Genomic DNA, 18,241 nt, shown 5'->3' on the forward strand with positions numbered 1-18,241 from the left:
GCAAGATTTAGAGGAAGCAAGCGGCACAGTGCGAGAGAGAGCAGTATAGCCCAAAATATACTAAGCCTGTGCACTACAATTCTTGTCATAGACCAACGGCGCCTTCAGCGGCATCTGCTTCCTTTATCAAGCATAGCACCTGGAATAAATTGGTCAGCGCTTACCCTGTTTTTCAAGACCCCAATACTGGACAGAGATATCACGAGCCAATAGGATATAAACAACTAAGGGATTTGGCGGAGGCTACACAGACTTATGGAGTATCAGCCAGCTTTACTCTAGGGTTGGTGGAGCGTTTAGGGCAGTCAGCTATGACCCCCGCTGATTGGATGAGCACAGTGAAAGCATGTGTTTCTTTTAGGACAATACCTGGATTTTAAATCTATATATACTGATCTTGCCATCGCACAGGCCGGCACTAATGCGATTAATGGCAATGCCGCTTGGATGGCTGATATGTTACTAGGACAAGGGCAATGGATTAATAACCAGACAGTTTTTCCAATACAAGTATATCAGCAGATTAATGAAATGGCCATTAGGGCCTGGAAGTTTTTGCCCAATAGAGGGCAAGTATAGAGGCCAAGTGTCTGGCAAGTTGACTAAGATTATTCAGGGGCCAACGGAGCCGTTTTCAGACTTTGTGGCTTGTATGATAGAGGCTGCAGGAAGAATTTTTGGAGACACAGATCAATCTATGCCCTTGATCGAACAGCTTATATTCAAGCAATGCACTAAAGATTGCTGGAGGGCTATTATGCCCTGGAAGGGGAAGGGCCTTCAGGCTTGGATGAAAGCATATAGAGAAATTGGAGGGCCATTATCCAATGCAGGCTTAGTGGCCGCAGTACTAGCTGCTGCCAGGACCACAGGGGGAAAGAATGGAGTATGCTTTAAATGTGGTAAACCTGGACACGTGAGAAAGAATTGCCCAAATGGAAGCCAGAGAACTGGTGAGGGAGGCCGTCAACCCAGCTTATGCCCTCTATGTAAAAAGGGGAAACACTGGGCCAATGAATGTAGATCAGTCAAGGACATTAATGGGTGACCCATAACAACACCACCTGGGTCAAAAAACGGCAAACGAGGCCCTCGTCCCCAGGGCCCTCAAATGTATGGGGCACTGCAGGGTCAGACAGAACATCTCCCACAGAAGCCAGAAGAGCAACCTCAGGCTCTGCAGGGTTGGACATCTGTGCCACCACCCGGATGGTACTAACCCCTCAGATGGGGGTGCAACCCCTTGAATCTGACTTCCAAGGTCCCTTACCAAAGGACATGGTCGGCCTCTTGTTGGGACGGTCCTCCTCAGCCTTGAGGGGATTGGTGGTGACTCCGGGAGTCATAGACCTAGATTATACAGGAGTAGTTAAAGTCATGTGTGCATCCCCTCGAGGAATCTCAGTTATCTCACCAGGGGATCGCATAGCCCAGTTATTAATATTGCCAAGCTTACACAACAGATTTCCTGCCAAAGAGACCGTTAGAGGAGAAAAGGGGTTCGGATCCACAGGTGTAGATATGGTGTATCTGTCCCTGGAACTCGATAAACGACCCATGCTAGGCCCAAAGATAGAAGGAAAACACTTCAAAGGCCTTTTGGATACTGGGGCAGATCGCAGCATCATTAGAAAGGAAGAGTGGCCAGCTCACTGGCCCCTACAGTCTTCCTCACAATTCTTGCAAGGGCTGGGGTACGCAAATACACCAGAAGTCAGCACCAAAGAGTTGGTTTGGGTTTGTGAGGAAGAACAGACCGGTAGAATACAGCCCTTTGTGCTCAGTCTACCAGTCTCTCTGTGGGGCCGGGACGTATTGAGGCAGATGAAAATGAGGCTTACTACTGACTATTCTGAGACCAGTCAGCGCCTTATGCTTGATGCGGGTTATGTCCCATGGAAAGGACTTGGAAAGAACCTCCAGGGGATAACATGCCCCCTGGAGCCTGTAGGAAATCAGGGGCAAAAGAGGCTGGGTTTTTCATAGGGGCCTCTGAGGATGCCATTCGTATACCCTGGACCACAAACACTCCAGTCTGGGTCCCTCAGTGGCCCCTTTCCAAAGAAAAATTAGAAGCCGCCTACTCGCTGGTCCAGGAGCAACTCGCCCTGGAACATTTAGAAGTTTCCCATTCTCCCTGGAATACTCCTATTTTTGTTATTAAAAAGAAGTCAGGCAAATGAAGGCTCTTACATGACCTTCACGCTGTTAATCAACAAATGCAACTGTTAGGATCAGTGCAGCGCGGCCTACCTTTACTCTCTAGCATTCCTAAGGACTGGCCAACAATTATTATTGACATTAAGGACTGTTTCTTTTCCATCCCACTAGCGAGGGAGGACTGTAAGCGTTTGCCTTTACCATTCCATCTGTCAATCATGAAGAACCTGACAAGAGGTTTCAATGGAGAGTTCTACCTCAAGGAATGGCCAATAGTCCTACTATGTGTCAGTTATATGTCCAATTAGCACTTGAGCCCATTCAAAAGGCTTACCCTATTGTTAGGATGTGCCATTATATGGATGACATTTTGATAGCAGCTCCATACAATGATGTGTTGGAAACAGTATTTGCTAGTACAACAGAAGCTCTTAAGGCCAGAGGGTTGTTAATAGCCCCTGAGAAGGTACCGAGAGATCTCGTGGGCCGTTTTTTGGGAACTGTTATATGTCCAAAGTATACACGCCCTCAAAAGGTACAGCTAAGAGTGGGTGCCTTAAAGACATTAAATGATTTTCAATGTCTCCTGGGAGACATAAACTGGCTTCGTCCGTACCTCAAAATAACCACTGCGGAACTCCGGCCGCTGTTTAAAATATTAGAAGGGGATTCCAGAGTCACCTTTCCCAGATATCTAACTGAGGAAGCTAGGTTGGCCCTCAGAAAGGTGGAAAAGGCTATAGAAGAGGCACAATTACAATGCATTGACTACAACAAACCCTTATCATTGTGTATCTTGCCAACTGAAGAAGCCTCTACTGCAGTACTCTGGCAGGAGGGACCTTTGTTGTGGATCCATGCCCATGCCTCCATCCCTAAGGTTATTCAATATTATCCTGCAGCAGTCTCTACTATTGCTATGATAGGCATAAAATTGTCTTTGACATATTTTGCTATGCAACCTCAATTGCTTATACAGCCATATAATCCTAAAGAGATTCAAATTTTATGTGCCACCGTAGATGACTGGGCCATGTTGATTACCACCTTTAATGGCAGATTTGATAATCACTATCCATCAGATAAATTGTTACAATTTATTACGCACCATCCGGTGGTTTTTCCTAAAATAACAACCTCACATCCACTGGAAGCGGCGGTTACGGTTTTTACTGATGGTTCCAGCACAGGCAAAGGAGCTTATGTGATCCTGGGAGGAGAGACAGTGACGAAATGTTTCCAGTCTGACAGACCACAAATAGTTGAGTGTCAAATGGTGTTGGAGGTGTTTTGCAACTTCCCAGGACCCTTGAACATCTATTTGGATTCTCTTTATGTAGTTAATGTGCTCTGATGTCTAGAGGCCTCAGCAATAATATCAACTACTAGTCCTGTATCCTGTGTTTTCCTGGCTCTTCGTCAAGAGATCAGGAGCAGGAAATATCCCTTCTATATTACCCATATTAGAGCTCATTCCCTTTTGTCCGGCCCTTTGGCAGATGCTAATGCACAAGCTGATGCTGCAACAAAAGCTTTTCCATCTTTAATTATGGACCCCATAGCAGCCACAAAGCAGTTCCATCAATTATATCATGTGTCTGCTAAAGTCTTGAGATTAAAATTTGGCATAACCAGACAAAATGCCAGGGAAATAGTTAAGGCTTGTGAAGCATGTGTTTCCTTTCATCATCTTCCCCATGTTGGAGTCAATCCTAGGGGTCTTAAGCCCGGGGACCTTTGGCAGATGGACGTCACCCATGTGCCCACCTTTGGGCGCCTTAAATATGTTCAAGTATCAGTAGATACTTGTTCAGGGGTTATTCATGCCACACCCCTGACTGGTGAGAAGGTCACCAATGTGGTAACACATTGTTTGGAGGCTTGGGCCACTTGGGGCAAGCCTCGGTGCTTAAAAACGGACAATGGCCTGGCTTATACATCCAGAACATTTAAAGGTTTCTGTGAACGCATGGGTGTTCAACATCATACCGGCCTGCCGTACAACCCACAAGGACAAGGAATAGTTGAGAGAGCTAATCGCTCCCTGAAGGAACTTTTACAAAAACAAAAAGGAGGAATAGGCCATGGCCTACTACCAAGAAATGGTAGTATATCATTGGCAACATTTACCTTGAATTTTTTAACCTTGGACGATAAAGATCGCTCACCTGCTGATAAACATGCGAGCATGAGCGCCATAGAATCCACCCTAGTAAAGTGGAAAGATGTGTTAAAAAATAAATGGAGTGGACCAGATCTGGTGATTGCCAGATCCAGGGGAGCTGTTTCTGTTTTCCCACAGGACCAGGAGGACCCAATCTGGGTGCCAGTAAGACTGACCAGAGAATTGAAGATCGCTGCGGAGGATGAAGACAACCCAGTGGATGCTGATCATCCTGCTGTGGGTGACTCAAACAGATGCGAAGAAGATGACACTCTGGGCGGTGACGAGGGCATGGCCCGTACCAATACCAGTTCATGCTAATTCATCCCTTTTACCCACATTATTCTCCACCTCCTGTGATATGGATGCACCCTGTTTACCTAGCCCAGAACCAAAATCAGAAAAGTTTAATGCAACCAGAGTTGATTTAAATGGAACCATGTGCTTTTCCTTAGATAAGAAACCCCCTTGCATTTGGCTCCGACGTAAAAATCTTACTAATTGGATGGATCCTTTGGTGCATAGCAAGATAGGGACAAATATGTTGAGTGAAGCACTCAGTCAAGTAGCATCAGGAACATCACAAGGGTCTGGGTCAGGTAGTGATGCATCGGCCATAAGTGCTACTACCTTGGCCATGCGAGTAGAATCCGTGGTGCCTACTGGAACAGGATCATTCGTAAGGAATATGACTTATTTCAGAGCATCACCACATTGCAATCCGGATTTTTCGTTTCCACCCACCTTTACCGCCTGCCAAGCAAGAACTTGGGAAAAGGAACAGGTTACATTTGGGTTTTCCTTATCCCCCTCCATGAAAAGTTATTTTTATAATAAAACCAATGAAAAATCCACAATAGTGTCAGGATGGTCCTGGTACCAATGGCTGCTCTCTAATGAGGCAGGAGCTACGGCAGATGTTTCTGCTTTGGCACAACTTCGGCCAATTACAACATGGCTGCTCAATGTTACAGGCACTATTAGTGAACAGGCAGAACTAGGAAGGCGGCTTCGTTATATTCAATCAGAAGAGTTAAGTAATCATACTCTCCCAGAGGCCGCAGTCTGCTTGCCTTCCCGATTTGTTTTGTTACTTGCAATATTACCAATGGGAGCGAGGTTGATTGTAAGAATGCCTCAGCGGAGTGTTTTTTGTCTGAATGCTGGAATGGAACATGGAAACTGGCGATAGTGCTAAAAGTTCCTACGTTTGTACCCCTCCCTGTGGAGGCTGACTCTGAACAGTTCCCTATTGCTATGCTCCTACGTGAGCGGCGTGATCTTGGAATTACCGCTGCCATAGTCACTGCTATTGTGGTGTCATCAGCAGCCGCTATTACAGCAGGAGTGGCAATGGCTAGCCAGACACAAACGGCTGCCGCCATTAATGAGATTGTTACCAAAACTGCAGATGTGTTAGATACTCAGACCAAAATCAGCAAACACATGCTATCAGGCATAGTGGCTGCTAATCAGAGGATCGATTTCCTACAAATTAAGATTGCTGAGTTAGCCAGCTTAGTTCAAGTTGGTTGCATAGCACATCAGAAACATGTTTGCATTACTTCTCTTGTTTTTAATAATTCCAGGAACGAGTCTGAACGAATTGGACGATACCTGGCAGGAAATTGGTCGCAAGAGACGGAACTGCTACTTCAAGAGCAGCTGTTCCAAATCAGCATTTTGAACAGCACCCGCCTGCAGCCTCTCACTCTTGGGCAGTTTTTTGACTGGCTTTACTCTGCCTTTTCTTATTTCAAAGAGTGGGTGGGTATGGGAATGTTCAGTGCCCTGTGCTGCCTTGATGTGGTCATATGCTCATGGCTCCTTTGCCGATTTAGGACACGCCTGCGCAGGGACAAAGCAATTATGGTACAGGCTCTTGCTGCCCTTGAACAAGGAGTCTCCCCCCAGGTCTGGCTAAGCAGCCTTAAAGATGGTCTCTGAGCAAGATGCAGCCTCGGCACCTCCAGTCTTAGGACATTGCACGGAGATAGGTGCATCTTTGCTGATGGCCTCTGAGCAAGATGCAGCCTTGGCACCTCCAGCCTTAGGGCATTGCACGGATATAGGTGCATCTTTGCTGATGGCCTCTGAGCAAGATGCAGCCTTGGCACCTCCAGCCTTAGGACATTGCACGGAGATAGGTGCATCTTTGCTGATGGCCTCTGAGCAAGATGCAGCCTTGGCACCTCCAGCCTTAGGGCATTGCACGGAGATAGGTGCATCTTTGCACCCATCTTCTCTGTCTCTTCCACCAGGTCTTACAGTCCTTGCACCTCGTTGACCTTGTTGTCCTAGCACTCGAGAGGATGTTGGACTAGGCTACTCTTGCACCCTTGATCGTGAGGAAAATCATGAAATTCCCCACTAGATCGGGTGTTCTGTTTTAAAACAAAAAAGGGGGAGATGTAGCATGCCACGGCGCTGTTGTGTTCTCAGGGTCTGGCACTAAGCCCGTTGTCACCATTTGCTAGTTGTCCCTAGTTAGTAAACAACTTCTGTGCACGCTCACCTCTGGCCCAAGAGTGGTTTGAATTCCACCTATCAATTGCTCACACGTCTTGCTCACGCGATCGCCTCAGTGTGGGCCGAGCCAATCAAGCAATGACACGTCATAGGCGGACCAGGCACTGTATATATCCCCCGCACACGGTCGGGCTCGGGGTCTTTTCGCCTCCATCTTATCTTCAGTCTTCTGTGCTCCAATAAAGTACGTTCCAAGAAGAATCCTGTTGTGGTCATCTTCTCTGCTGGCGGAGTTGCACGCTGCAATTAGATGCTGTCTCACGTAGTCTGGGCTGTAGTCGAGGAAAGCCATGAACCCCAGTCCCGGCATTACAGGCAGGGGCAGACTTCCCTTTGTGCGGTGCTGCGGACAGAACCCAGTGCTCGTGGGATGGGCAGGCAGAGGCAACTCTGAGGGCTTCAAGCACATGAGCTACTTATGAGCAACCATCCCACCCTTTTCTTCCTCTAAATGCAGTCCCAAAGCAGTCTGGGAGTCCTCTTCCCCAGCACACCTGGGAACACCTCTAACCTGAACGCTTCCCATCTCTGTCCTCCTCTGGGAAACTCAGCACCTACTCGGAAGGTGGTCTGGCCACAGGGACAAATGACAGATGGTATGATGTCACAACAGGGCAGTTTACTCATTAAGAGTGTGTATGTGCGCATTACTGTAGAGCCTGTAGCGTTCAGAAGAGGGCGACAGATCCTCCTCCTTGACATTACAGGTACTGGCTCTGGAGAGCAGGAACTGAACCCAGGTCCTCTGCAAGAACCGCTGAGCCATCTCTGCAGCCCATGACAAGACATTCTATGACATGCCTGCCACAGCTGCATGTTACATGCAAGTTTGGTCTGGGTCCTACAGGAAAGTCTGGCCTGGCTGTGGAGTCCCGGGCTTCTCCAGGACTCTGGAGGTGGCTGTCAGCATCGTCATCTCCTCTGCCTGCTGGGCCTGCATCTGAGCAATCTGCCGCTCCAACTTCCGGCGCTGTTCTTCCTGCTTCTGGTGGGCTCCTCTGAAGGCCAAGAACAGGGAGCTGCCGGGGAGGGGAGATTCCTGGCTATGATTCACAGGCCTGTCTAAACTAAAGGCAGAGGCTGTGGGCTTGCTGCTGCCTTTCTGAGAAGAGGGGTTGCTTCTGAGACCCACCTGTGAGCCTTGCACAGCTCTCGGTTCAGCTCTGCACTTTGAGCACATCTGGTCTGGCCCTTCTGAGCCACCTGTTCCAGCTGCTGCCGCAGGGATTGCAGCTGTACCCGAAGGCCCGCTGTCCTGCAAGGGTGATAGAGACCACCCCAGTCACTCCCAACCCTCTCGCTCTCCTCCCGACACGCCCGCTTACCCCTGACACACACCGGGCGAGGGATGCCGACAGTTCCTGGGATAAGGTCTCAGAATCCCATGCTCTGCCTATCTGGCCACCGGGGAGGGCAGGAGGGCCCTAAGGGAAGTGGAGAGGAGAGAAGAGACAATGTGTATGCTCTGTTTAGCCCAGGCTGGACATCAAAGGCGCCCTGCTCCCAGTCAGGGCTTTGTTTTGTTCTCTTTAAGTCAGTGTTTCTCTGTGTTGCCCTGGCTGTCCTAGAACTGGATTTGCAGACCAGGCTGGCCTTGAACTCATGGAGACCCGCCTGCCTCTGCCTCCCAAAGGCTAGGATTAAAGGCGTGCACCACCACACCTGGCCAGATTGATTTTCATTATTACATTATTTACTGTATTTATTTACTAATGTTGTATGTGCATGCATACATGTGCCACAGTGTGCATGTGGCGGTCAGAAGACAACTCATGGGTAGCGTCCTCTTCCCACTGTGTGGGCCCAAGTGAAGAGGATGGGACACATGTGCCAGCATCTCCATGAGGTCTGGGGCTCCCCTTTGCGAGGATGACTCAGGATGTTTTCCTTTCCTTTGGATACTGTCAGAACCTCACTGCACTTCAAGAACCTAAGTGAAGCAGATTCCTCACCAAGGGCTAAAGCTCCTTGGACCACCCCCCTCCTCCCTTCAGGGAGCTTGCCTGCCCTGGGGTTTTCCTTTCAAATTCTAATAAATTGAGTTTCTTTTAGCTACATTCTTAAATTACTTTTTTAATGGAGCTAAGAACGCACAAAGGGACCCTGATTCCCAGCTCTGCTGAGGCACCCCAAGATTTTCAGTAGTCCCTCTCTCCTGATTTCTAATTATTTGTTGTTATTTAAAAAGTTTCATTGATTTTCATTTTCTGTGTATGGGTGTTTACAAGCCTATGTCTGTATAGCATGTACCCAAAGTCCAGAACAGGTTGGACCCTCTGGATCTAGAGTTACAGACGGTTGTGAACACCGTGTGAGTGCTGAACTCCAGCCTGGGTCCTCCGCAAAAGCAGCCGGAGCTCTTAACTACTGAGCCACCGCTCCATCCGCTCCCCCGCCCCCATTTTTAATACTTAGACCTGCACCCCTGGGAACTGACCTGGGGTCGGCAGCAAGTGCCTTTACCGCTTGTTCTTTGGGCAGAAGGATGCTCAGAGGCGCCCAGTCGGTGGGCACAGTACCTGGTAGTGTTGCTGTCCAACCTCCTGGTCGTCCTCCTCTTTGCTGCTTGGGTCCTCGCTGCTGCCTCCTCTGCTGCCTTCTCCAGCCAGGTCAGTCCACTCCCAGCGAAGCTGCTGCAAGGTGGGCGGGGCCCTGGGCCCACAGCGCCGACTCGACTCCCGCAGCTCCAGCCCGCACTTTTCTCGCCTGGACAGCTGCAGCCTCAGCACCAAGTCCACCAGACTGTCCTGCAGGGGCCAAGAGTCAGGAGTCGGAGAGCAAAGAGGTTTTCACTTGTGCTAGGCAAGTGCTGTACTAAGGAGCCACCCTGCCCCCAGCCCCAGGAACTCATTGCCCTGGGAAGAGGATATTGGGAACACCTCTTGCAGTGGCTGATCTTGGTTGTCAACTTGATGGGATCTAAAATCACCCCAACCCTGCGGACACACCTGTGAAGAAGTATCTGAGTAGTGGGTGGGGGTGGGGTCCTGGGCTGCATGCATTTCTCTCGCCTCCTAAGTGCAGATGCAAGCAATGTGACCAGCTGCCTCAGGCTCTCGCAGTCACAACTTAATGATGGACTGCACCCTGTCACTGCCAGCCACGCCGAACAGACCTTCTGCTGGAATTGTTCCTGCCAGGGATTTCATCATAGCAACATAAAGGTAACTTACAGAATGTTTTTTTTTTGTTGGTTTTTTTTGTTTGTTTTTTGAGACAGGGTTTCTCTGTAGCTTTGGAGCCTGTCCTGGAACTAGCTCTTGTAGACCAGGCTGGCCTCGAACTCCCAGAGATCCGCCTGCCTCTGCCTCCCGAGTGCTGGGATTAAAGGCATGAACCACCACTGCCCGGCAAATTACAGAATCTTAAGGAAAACCTAATCAGGAGGAGAAACTCCTATGCATCCCTCAAAACCTCAACTCCAGCGCTTGGGAGGCAGAGGGAGAAGGATCTCTGTGAGTTTGAGGCCAGCCTGGTCTATAGAGTGAGTTCCAGGACAGGCTCAAAAGCTAGAGAAAAACCCTGTCTTGGAAAAAACAAACAAACAAACAAACAAAAACCTCCTCAACTCTAATTCTTCATATAAGAAGCCAACTGCCTATTGCTGTGGGATAATGCTTTTGTACACTGTAAAGATCTGTCACTCATATTGGTTTAATAGAACGCTGATTGACCAGTAGCCAGGCAGGAAGTAGAGGCAGGGCAACCAGACTAGGAGAATTCTGGGAAGAGGGAAGGCAGAGAGTCAGTCATCAGCCAGACGCAGAGGAATTAAGATGAGAATGCCTCACTGATAAAAGGTACCAAGCCATGGGTCTAAACATAGACAGGAATTATGGGTTAATTTAAATTGTAAGAGCTAGTTAATAATTAACTTGAGCTAAAAGGCCAAACAGTTTATAATTAATATAAGCCTCCATGTTTCTTTGGGACTGAATGACTACAGGACCGGGTGGGACAGCCATCCAAGGGAAACCCTGCTTGCCTCTGTTCTCCACTGACATCATCAAGAGTGTGTTGTGACATTGTCAACACATTCCTACCCGAGTAGCCACCAGGTCCTGCTGGATCTGAGACTTCTCTATCCGAGGTAGGGCTGAGCCAGGTTGTATTTCCAGAATGGCCTGCACTGTTGCTTCTGTGTGGGGCATAGTGAGCCAGGGTGTGGTGTCAGGGCTGAGTGCCTGGGGGGATCTTCACCAGAGCCCAGTGTTCCCGGAGATGCCGGATATAGCCATGGAGCTGAGCAGCCAGTTCCTGTGGTGTAGGCTTGTCCACACTGCTGCCCTCAGGGCTACAGGAGACAGGAGGGAGATCGTGATACATAACTGTCCCCACGGGGCAGTCTTCCAGCAGATAATATGGCAGCTGCTGGGGCTCAGTCCACAGAGAGCTTGCCCAGCATGCATGTGGCTCCATCCCGGCTCTCAGGAGGTGGAGGCAGGAGGGTCAGATACATAGCAAGGTGGTGGAACCTAGATGGTAGGAAGACCACCAAGGGAGTTTGGATGTAATTATGTGGTATGCACAGTCCGTACTGGACACTGAGGCTGCACGGACAGCTGAGACGCTCTCTGCAGTGAGTTCACAGGTACCGCGACAGACAGCAGAATAAAGGGCATTGCTCACCCTGCCAGGACCCCACAGGGCTTTACAGTGCCTCCTTGCTTTAGGGCTACACCATGCCGGGGCACTTCCTGCTCTCTGCTTCCTGTTGCCATGATGGATTGCCACTTCTGAAGTCAAAATCCAAAATTTAATAATTTTTCTTTTCACTGATTTTTCCCTCCAGCTTTAGAGGTTGAAACCAGGGTCTATGCATCTATGTGAGACTACGTGGTGATTTGCTTGTATGTTTGGTGTTGTATTTATTTATTTGAGACAGAATCTCACTGTGTAGACCAGTATGGCCTAGAACTTGCTATGTATACCAGGCTGACCTTGAGCTCCTCAAACTCTGCCTCCTGAGTGCTGGGATCAAAGGTTTGTGTCGCCACACTTGGTGTCACTGAATGGCCTATTCCAGTAATGACAGGGACATTACATCCCCATATGCAGCAGGCTCTGGGACATGCACCCCATAGTTCAGCATAGCTCTTGTGCTTCCTGAGGGTACCTGGGCCAAGGTATCTCTCCATCCATAGCAGCTTCCTTGTCCACCAGCAGACTAGATGCCTCTGTCTCTGCAGCCTGCAGGTCACTCTTGGTGGCTCCATCTCCAGGAGTCCTCAGAGTGAGCAGCACTCCATTTGCCTCCTCACAATCCTCGCTGTGGGACAGGATCTGAGTGTTTCAGCACTCAGTCCCAGCCCAGCAAGAGGTAGGCAGAGCTCTATGGATTCAAAGCCAGCCTGGGCCACATAGCAAGTTCCAGGCCAACCTGGGCTATACAGTGAGACCCCATCTCAAATAAAAATACCACAAACCACTAAAAGACAGCCCCCACCCTACACACTTTATGGGTCAGAACAAGACCTCATGGTAAGGCCCTGTGCCTTCTGAAGGCCCTATGTCCCTCTTTACATAGGCTCATCTTGGGATGCAGCCCTGCCCCACTCCCAGCCACCACCGTCATTGGCAGTAGGCACAGACCTGTATTGCAGGGCCAGGCACAGGGTTGTGGTCTCAGCCTCCCGCTGGCCCAGCTGCATGCTAAGGCTCTCACAGCGGCCCTTGTGACCCTGGAGCACAGCCAGCAGGAGGCGGTTGAAGCACTTCAACTTCTCAATGCTTCTGCCTCCAAAGAAGAGCAACAGTGAAGATGAGTGAGGCCCCAATCAGCCAGAGCCCAGTTTCCTCCCCTCCATCTCTCTCACAACCCAGGGGCAGGAGGCATGGTGCCCTTAAAAGCTCAGCAGCTGTGACTCAAGTCACTCACCCTTGGAGCTGCCCTATCTGGTCCTCCATGAGGTGCATCTAAGGGGCTGAAGGCTGTGTGGAAAGGCACCCAAAGATGTGGGTGCTAGAGTCACTCCGGAGGCATTGGAGAAGAGGGTGAGCCAAGGGGGAGTCCTGCCAGGAGGACATGACTTGATTTACTCATCATCCTCTGTTTTGGCAGGGCTCGGGTGTAGAACCAGGGCCTTGGAACGTGCTATATACCTGCTGCATCACTGAGACACAACTTCAGCTTTGGTTTGTGTCTTACGTGTATGTGAGTACACACATGTGGGATGTATGCATGTGTGTCATGATACATGAATCAATGTCCAAGGACAACTGTGGAAGCCAGTTCTCTGTTTCTACTCAGGGAGTTCCAGGAATTGAATCCAGCTCATCAGACTTGGCAGCAGGTACTCTTTCCAGCTGAGTTATCTCACCAATGCTTATTGTTTTATCTGGAGACAGGGTCTCTCTACAGTTATTGGTCATGATCCTTTTGTCTCAGGCCCCTAAGCAGAAAATTAGTGATTTAGGCTTCTTTTTACTTTAATTTTAAGTGTATGGATGTTTGTCTGCAAGTCTGTCTGTCTACCATGTGCCTGTGGATCTCTGAAGAGGGTATCAGATCCCTGGAACTAGAGTTACAGATCTTTGTGAGATGTGGGTGCTGGGCACTGGACCTGGTTCTCTGTGAAAGCAACTAGCACCCCTAAACAATGAGTCATCTCTCCAGGCCCTGTTTAGGATTTTTCAGATACTATGTGTTGTATTAACAGTTTTCTCTGACATAGAAAAATTCTAAACTCCTTAAGCAGGGAAGTAAACAACTCCAAACAGCTTCAGGAAGTCCCTGAAACTAAGCAGATTCACTAGGATCCTCCCTGTTGGGGTAAGAAAAGTTCTTCTGAGACCAGCTGATTATAGTTGCAATGATGACTAGAGATCAGACCAGATGCCAGAAAAGGTTTAGACCAGAGTCACTTGGATGGGACACTCTCCAATGTGCTGAGCTGCCTTCAGGCTGTGAATTGCGCTCCAGGCTCTCAGCTTTGTGAGCTGTCAGCCATGCTGGTGTGGGCTTTGGTGATGCAGCTGTCTTTGAGTCATTTCTGCTTATGTATGTAACCCCTCACTCATGATCCTATATGTAAACTCATTGGTGGACTAAGTTGGACTTTGGTGGTGTCTGTACTCTCGTGTGTCATGGCTGCCTACCTGGGATGAGTTCATGTGTACAGTATCTCCCCAGGAAAAGTTTTGTCACACACCACTAGGGAAGCCATAAAGCGTACATTGAAGCTTACCCGACACTGGAAAAGCAGAGGACATTACCACCTAGACTCTGAAGACTTCAAAGACTTCAGACTCACCTGAGGTGCCCAGGGCTGCCCTTCTGCCCCAGAACTGCTGGAGTTGCTGCTGTTTGTACACCCTGCTCTGAGGAGGGGGGTGGGCAGGGAAGCCTCCAGCTGCATCAGGGAATCCTCCAGTTCCTGCACCTGCCAGTGATGGAGGATCAGACTGTGGCTTCACCTACAGACAGTTCTGTCAGCAGCAGGAACCCAGCCAAGTCCTGTCCATATGACGTGAGACAGGTCCCCAACTGCCACTCAACACTTACCCCCCCCCCAAACCTGGGGACTGCAGCTACTAGCAGGGGGTGGGGGAGGGAGGGACAGCTCCACTTTTTTTAGGATTTATTTATTTTTATTATTTTATGTACATCAGTGTTTTGCCTGCATGCATGTCTGTGTGAGGGTTTTGGGTTGCTGGGAACTGTAGTTACAGGCAGTCGTGAGCTGTCAAGTGGGTTCTGGGACCTGAACGTGGATCCTCTGGAAAAGCAGCCACTGCTCTTTTTTCCTTTCTAAATTTTTAAGAGACTCAGTGTTTCTCTGTGTTGTCTGGATCTCCCCAACTCAAGCCACCCTTCTCCCTCAGTCTCCCATGTAGCTGGAATTTCTCTCTCTCTCTCTCTCTCTCTCTCTCTCTCTCTCTCTCTCTCTCTCTCCTTTCTTTTCTTTTTTCTTTCTTTCTTTCTTTCTTTCTTTCTTTCTTTTTTTTTGCTTCTTTTTTTTTTCGAGACAGGGTTTCTCTGTAGCTTTGGAGCCTGTCCTGGAACTAGTTCTTGAAGGCCAGGCTGGCCTCGAACTCACAGAGATCCACCTGCCTCTGCCTCCCCATTGCTGGGATTAAAGGCGTGCACCCTGCATGCAGCTGGAATTTCAAGTGTGCACCACCACACTGTGGAAGGAGAATTTCATTTCTGTGTTGGTGAGAGGAGTCTCAGCAAACTAAGAGCGGAGGAGTCTAGGCAGGGCTTTGCTCCCGTCCAGTCTGTTTTCCTTCTCTTTTGAGACAATGTTTGCTTATCTTGTCCAAGCTACTGTTAAATTGTGATTCTCCTGTCTCAGCCTCTGAAGTTCTTAGCATTGCAGGCTTGTTCCACTATAGATGGGTTTGACATTTCCCATCATCTGCCCGTTTCCGGTCCCCTTCACCACTTCTCTGCTGTCACCCCACCCCCACCATCAGGGGCGTGGTCTACCACCAGACTGTTCCTCCCACAGTCAGCAGATGGGGCAAGGGAGCACCTGCAGCAGGTCCAGTTCCCCTCGGGATGCAGAACCCTCTGTGGTCCCACCACACACAAAGCACAGCAGTAAATCCTGCTCCACCTCCACATCCTGAATACTGTGGTGGTCCCCCACTTGCCGCCATCTCCCCGACTCTATCCCAGCCACAGTGACCTCAGGATCTGCTGGTTCTGTCACTGTGACATCAGCTACAGTCATTTGGGAAGAGGAAACTAAAAGTTGAGAAAATGTTTCCCTCAGATAGACCTGTGGACATTTCCTTGATGACTAAGGTGGGAGAGCCTAGCTCACTGTGGGTGGGGCCATACCTGGGCTGGTGGTCCTGGATTCTATAAGAAAGCAGGCTGAGCAAGCCAGGAAGCAGCACCCTCCATGGCCTCTGCATCAGCTCCTGCCTCCAGCTCCCTGCCTTGAGCTCCCACTCCGGCTTCCCTCAGAGTTTTAAGATGAGAACAACAACAACAACAAACCTCTTCCTTCCCAGTTGCTTTTAGTTGTGGTGTTTTATCACAAATAGAAACCCTAAAACAGGATCATTCGGTTGTGTGTGTGCGCGCGTGTGTGTGTGTGTGTGTGTGCAGTACCCAGGGCCTCATACTCTTCAGGCAAGGCCTCTATCGCCAAGGTACTCAGAACCTTAAAAAAAAAAAAAAAAAAAAACAAGCAGGCTGGCCTTCAACTCAATCTACATTGGAGAATTGACCTTGGTTGTGGCTGAGCAGTCTTTCACTTGAGATTATCTCTCCTCAGCTTCTAGAGCGCTGAGATCATGGGGTGTACCCTGCCTGGCTTCCTTCTGACCTTCAGTCTGGGCCTCAAGACCCCTCTTTCACTTTGCTGTCTTCCTTGGTCCCTTCTCTGGCATGGTTTTCATCGTTCCACATCGGTTTGTTGGCTGAACAAATGTGTTCGGGAGGCAGGATCTGCCTGTCCCCAGTCAGACGCTCACCTGTCTCTGCAGGGTCTCCTTCTCTGCCTGGGCATCCTTCAGGGAAGCTTGAGCGCAAACCAACTCCTCCTCCTGGCTGCCCAGGGCCAGCTGCAGCCAGGCGTTCCTCTCTATGAGGCGAGCTGCCTCCTGATGTCCAGACCCGGCTTCTTCCTGACCACCAAAGGACCCAGGTGTCCCCTGGCCACTGTCTTCTCCTTCCGCTGGCCTTGCAAAGCTTAGGGAGTAGTGGCGCCAGGCAGCCAAGGTCGCCTCAAGGGAGCTCAGCCTGCTCTGCAGGGTCTGGAACACGCTGGCTACTGATGTCTAAGCAGGGCCAGTGTCCGGGGTGGCTGCCTGCAGGCTCTGGGGGCTTTCCACCTCAGCCTTGCACGCTTCTTCTGGCTTCAAGGCTAGGGCCCCATGGGATCCCACACAATAATCATCCTCAGGCCTGTGAAGACAACCAGGACCCCAACCACCTGAAGCTCAGCAAGGGCTTTGGGGCTAGATCTCAGAGTCCCTGGGAAGGGTGAGCAGGCAGTGAGCTGCGTGGCTGAGGAGGAAAGGGAAGGGAAGGGAGAGGATGGAGGAGAGGAGGCAAGAGGAAGCTAAGGCAGATGTGCGGGGGGCGGCAGCTCTGTGAGGGGCACCTGCTGGAATAGAAGCACTAAATTCATCCTACCGGCTCCCGGGTCTCTGCAGGTCAGGACTAAGGAGTTCCGGAAGCAGCTCGAGTTTGGTCTCGAATCTCCCACTGGTGGTCTCTGCCTCCTCTGAACTCTCAGCCACTGGGTCCAGCTTCCCCTCAAATGACACCCCATCCTGCAGGCTCTCAGCCACTGGGTCCAGCTCCCCCTGCAAATGACACCCCATCCCGAAGGCTCTCAGGCCTCAGGTCCAGCTCCCCCTGAGAATGACACCCCATCCCGCAGGCTCTCAGCCACTGGGTCCAGCTCTCCCTATAAATGACACCCCATTCTGCAGGCTCTCTGCTGTCAGGTCTAACTCCCCCTAAGAATGACTGCTCGCCACCACTGTAGGTTCTGAGTGAAGCAGGCTCACTCCTGGGCTCCGGGATCCATGGAATTGGGCACAGCAGGAAGAGGAGCACACTTGCGGGTGGAGGATGCCTCCCTCGGCGACTTCGGGGCCATGTGGCCCGGGCACTCATGGCTTCTTCCACCCCTGATCACGGCCTGCTCTCAGATTCCCTTTGTCGGCCTGGATCCTTGGTTTCCCCCCCGTAGGAGTTTTGGGTCAACTGCATCGATTGAACACATTTGAATAATTGACTGCCTCACCTGATGGCACCCACTCTTGTCCATTTGCCCCAACCTCTTGCCCTATTCTCTACCTGACAATCCTTTTCTCTCAGTTGCCTGAAGGCATCGCTCTTATCTATGGAGGCATGGGATAGGGATCCCAAGAATCTGTTTTCTTCCCAGGTCTCTCCTAACACCAAACTCCCTCTCGTGTGTGTGTGTGTGTGTGTGTGTGTATGTGTGTGTGTATGTGTGTGTGTATGTGTGTGTGTGTCCACCCTCCGCTCTGCTCCAGGGCACCCTGGGAAAGGCCTGAGCCCCTGGGCGCATCTCAGGTCACCCTGGCTACTGAGGCTGCACTGGCCAAGGCTGGTCTGGTATGGGTTGAGAAACAGGAAGGCCCTGCCCTGGTCACTTGGACAGTTATTGTCTTGTTTCCTTCTCCAGGATGTCAGCTTCCTACCGAATGGGGACAGGGTGCGATAGGGGGACTCTTGTCCCACTCGAAGATAACAGCAAACCCCGTATTCCAAACCTTTGGTCCCTCCATTTCCTCAGGTTTTCTGTGTCCCCATGTTCAGCGGGACTCACTCCACTGTAATATCTTTTTATTATTATTTTTATTTATTTATTTTATTTTATTTTTGGATTTTTGAGATAGGGTTTCTCTGTGGTTTTGGAGCCTGTCCTGGAACTAGCTCTTGTAGACCAGGCT

At 50.0% G+C, this 18,241-nt stretch overlaps 2 pseudogenes; both read right to left on the reverse strand.

Annotated features, from left to right (window-relative positions):
* The window catches only part of LOC130862527 (non-receptor tyrosine-protein kinase TNK1-like), a 414,731-nt pseudogene that overhangs the window by 205,827 nt on the left and 190,663 nt on the right, over positions 1-18,241 (reverse strand).
* On the reverse strand, positions 7,489-17,492 carry LOC130862528 (harmonin-binding protein USHBP1-like; annotated as a pseudogene).

This window comes from Chionomys nivalis, chromosome 20 (genome assembly GCF_950005125.1).
Source record: "Chionomys nivalis chromosome 20, mChiNiv1.1, whole genome shotgun sequence".
Lineage (NCBI taxonomy): Eukaryota > Metazoa > Chordata > Mammalia > Rodentia > Cricetidae > Chionomys > Chionomys nivalis.